Genomic DNA, 4,699 nt, shown 5'->3' with positions numbered 1-4,699 from the left:
GCAGTTATGAGCTCATCTCTCTAAAATCTCCGATCACATTCCACACATTCTTGGCACTTTGCCTTGATTCTATGTTCAAGGCGAGAACATAATACATGTTTCCAATGTTTCCATGGCAACATACTTTTCTTCCACCACATGGTCACACCATCATCGGCGTACCCAAGCTTCTAACACGATCCAACAAAGTGAAATAAGACCAGTAATCGGCGTGCAAATCAGGAAAGATAGTGAACTGACCACCCTCGTAGCGTAGCACATGGTCTTTTTCAAATGTACCTAGATGGTGTATAGAAATAGACAAACGTGTGTTCATGCCAAAAAAACACAATGAAAATAATAATTTACCCTATTAGAATAATGAAAAGGAATTGTTTGTCTTTAATCAATTGAAAACCCTAAAATGCAAATGGTCCCCGCAGTCACCTACCATAATCAATGCAACCCCAAAAACTATATTTTAGAATGCCTCCACCCTAAAAATCGTAACCATAAAACAAGAATTGCAAGAGTATTGACATTACCTTCTCTAAACTTCGAAAATATGAGTTTTAACCCCAACTTTGAAGATTAACAGTCGAATAAGCACTTTCTCTGAAGTTCAAACCACCACTATTCCTCCTCCTCCTCTCTGTGAAGTTGATCAAAGTAGCACAAGAAATGTGGGATTTGAATTGTGTCATCCAAAAACATATATTTTCAAACGATTGAAAGATTAATCATCCTCATATTAACACCATCATTTTATCATGGTTCACCCCCAGTATTCTTTGGTCGTTGCCTCTCTAGGCAAAACAAGTATTGGTAGGATTTCTCCTTACAAGTTCATAGGACTTCTCCTTGAACAATCTTTTTCAGGATTATTTCATCTACAAATGTATCCTCTAGAAAGAGTGATGATAGATACATTTAAGTTCATGAATCATAAAGTATTTTATGGATGAGATTTGACTCTAAGATTATACTTTACGTCCTATCACATGAGAGAGTAAGAAAGAGATTTGACTCTAAAGAAAATCTTCTCTTCATGTTGAAGTAGACGGCGTTGATGATCGTTTCTGAGTGATGAGCTCTGAGGCTTATTTTCTTCTTGAGTCTTTTAGGGCTAATTCTGTTGAGCACAAAGGCTCCCTTGATTATGTGCCCAGAAGCTTAATCTGCAAGTCTCCTGATCTTCACTTTATACTCTTGAATCAGCTGTGAGAGAAGGATAGTTGTTAGAGCGTGTTCTTCACAATGCTTCTAGCCGTTGGATCAAATAGTACATTGTGTACTTGACTCATATGTGTTGTTGTCATTGTACTATTTGATTGAGACCTTTTGCCGAAAAGATATATTATGTCAGTTTGTAGGTAGCATAGGTCTTAGCTTTTATCCGCTGGTGTATAGATATGGAAATTAGATAGTGACACCTTTGTACTTTTTGCTTTGCTTTGTAGTTTGTCAGAACATGTGATCTTGACTTTGCAAAACTTCTCCAAAAATCTACAGTGAGCTCTTTTCTAATTTGTCTTCAACAATCATTCTTTAAACCTTGCAGCTTTCATCATTTGGTAAACCTTACTCCACTCAGACGATTTTCTTTGATTGCTTTTCTACTTTTCTCATCTTTCCTTTCTTCATACAATCTTACTTCAACATTCTTCTATTCTTCCAACGATGTTCCTTGCTTCATTCATTCTTCATGTTGGTCACTAGGAGTTTAGAGATAAGCTTTGACCAAACACTTGAAGCTTATTTTCTAGAGATGGATTGTCATGAAGTTTGTGCCTAAATTAGTAGATGATTGTAGGCAAAGACAATAAGCTATATTCCATTTCTCCATTTCTTGTATGAAAGAGGAGGAAACTTGATATTGTTGTCGTTCTACTTGTTTCCTTGATCAACATGCTTTATAGTGTATCAACTGATTTCTTGCACTTGATCTTCTCCTCTAGCTTGTCAGAGATGTATTTCGAATTAACTTGGCGCTCATTCTCTAATCATCGCTTCATTCGTTCAGTCCTTGAGATAGACAATGAATGTAGATGTTGAGTGCAGTCTTCTCAAACGATCTGCATGAGTTGACTTGAAGCTTTGATTCTTGTCTAGACGATCTTGATGCTTTGACTCAAATTGTGTAGATTGTCTTGTGCTTGATCATTCTTCTCTTCTCTAGTTCAGACGATGTGGCTTGTTTGACTTTCTTTGGTTGTATCGTCTGTCCTTGTTGCCTTGACCTTTCTTCTCTTAGGTTGAGCGTCATCTTACATGGTCTTATACTTTGAATATAAGACGATAAGGTATTAGGGGCATAAGTGTTATTTTCTGAAAACAATTCAAATGATATATTTAATCACATCATTTAAACTCTTGAAATTTTTCATCATTCAAAATATGATAAACGATATATCTAGCATTTGAACTTAACACTCCCTCGAAGCAGCACCACCGTCGTGCTCGTCTCCTCTTTTCTGTTGAAGCGCGTCCATTGTTATGATAGATAACTTTAATTGGGGATTGGGTTTGTAATTAAGGGATTACGATTGGGGATTTACTTAGGTTTTTTTTAATTTAAAAAAGATATAATTCCACCTAAGTTGTCACGTCAGCTTCCGTTAATTGACTCAACACTTAATTGTAGAAAGTAGACGGGAGAGGCCAAAAGTTAGGTACTAATTTCAAAATAGGGATGCAATCGAAAGTTTAATTTTGAGTACAATCACAAAATAGTTAGATTCTCAAGAAGTAATAATATATTCTCACCTACTTTTCTCTTCGATTTGATTTACACTCACTTTGTGTTCTCTATATTTTTTTTACTACATCTATCACTTCCCTGTTTTAATTCTTTATCTCATACAGCAGAGTTGAATTAAGGTGTGTATGAATTTTTTAGATTCTATATCCCACATCGACATCGGCTGTGGAGAAGTCGTCACCCATGAAAATTTGTGAGAGGCGACGATGGGAAACCTCAGCAGCAATAATGAGCATTATCATCATGTCCACTGGGAATAGAGACGAAATAATGGTGGTGAGGTCATTAGAGAAATTTGTGGATGGATCAGGAGCAATAGATATGTGGCTTTGGTAACAACCTTTTTGATGACAAAATTAAACACAATCCTTGCTTGATGGATGGGTGATTAGTGATAAGTAGTTAGAGCAAACATGTAATGATGATGTTTGGTGAATTTGAAAGAAATATGGTTGTCGTACATGTGGGTGACGCCAATGCACGGGTCGAAAGGGAAAATAATCTGTAGATATATGCATAAATATCCAAGAACAGAATACAAAGTGGTAATTGATGTAATATGCAACCTAAGAAAGAGATGTAAACAAAAAAATTAGTATTTATTTGATGTCTGCACTTTTTATATGTCTAAATATCATTAATTAATCGAAAGAGGGTTTAACTAAAATAGATTCTTTTTTTAATTAAAAATATCTTTGATGAGAAGTATAGTATTTAAGTCAATAACATTCATATCATAGTAACATAATTACGATAATTCTCCCAGAGAACTTTTAATATGTCTAGAAGTGCCATATGATAAAATTATTGGGCATAAAATGCTTAAAACTTTAAGATCTCAATATTAGGCTATATGAGAAAACTACAAATGAATTAGATGCTAATATTTTCATCCAAAATTCTAAAACACTTGTCGTGTGAGTTCTTTATTGTATATTTTTTTTAGGCTTAAAGGGTCCAAAGGCCCCTAAAATTACAAAGGGAATCAAATCCAGGACCTAGAAAAATTTTCCATCAAATTGGGTCCCTAGAAAAAAAATTTTAATTCAATTAAGGCCAAAGTGTGCCAGAACTCAATTTTGTCCTAGTCAGCTTTTCCACGTGGCTTTTTTAATTTTTTTTAATTAGAAAAATTAATTAAAAATAAAATTTTAATTCCAACTCACTTAAGTCAGCAGAAAAAAAAATACTTAATAAAATCCTAATCTAAACATAATCTCTAATCTAAACATAAAATCAAATCCCTAAACTGAACATAAAATCAAATCCCTCATCTAAAATTAACCCTATCTATCCATCTTCAGCCCCAATTTCAACCCTAACGAAGAACACCTCCACCTCCACTCGAACAGCGGAGCACGAGGAACACCTCCACCTCCACTGGAACGGCAGAGCACGAGAGGAGAAGGGAGAAAATGAATTCACAGGACCACGAAGCTTCAAAGAAAGTGAAGAACCACAGGGTCAGTTGTCGTTCATCCACCTCGTGCCCTTCACCCTCACTTTCACGCAAGACTTGTGGCTGTGGGAAAGAGGTTATTCTCTACCGATCCCATTCCAGTAATAACCCAGGAAAGCTATTTTTGAGGTGCCCTGATTGGAGGGTAATTTCTTCTGTATCAATACATGTATTTTAATTTCTCTGCCTTCTTGTTCTGGTTGTAATGTTTGATTTTGAAATTGTTCCAGGTAAAAGGGTCTTGTGGGTTTTTCGAGTGGGATAGAGGTGTTGCTAATGAAGATGAATATGGTATGGAGGGTTCTTCAAATCTGAATGAAGACATTAATGGCGTGATGGAAAAAAGAATTGCTAGTTTGAGGGAAGAGCTTCACGAAATGTTGCAGAAGACAATGGTCAAGTTATGTGAAGACATGAATGAGAAGGACAAAAAAATTGAGAGGATGAAGATGAAGCTGAAAATAGAGGGATTCAAGATTAATGTGCTATTGTTCTTATTA

Source organism: Lotus japonicus, chromosome 1 (assembly GCF_012489685.1).
Source record: "Lotus japonicus ecotype B-129 chromosome 1, LjGifu_v1.2".
In the NCBI taxonomy this organism is placed as follows: domain Eukaryota; kingdom Viridiplantae; phylum Streptophyta; class Magnoliopsida; order Fabales; family Fabaceae; genus Lotus; species Lotus japonicus.
Note: the sequence above shows the minus strand (reverse complement) of the source record.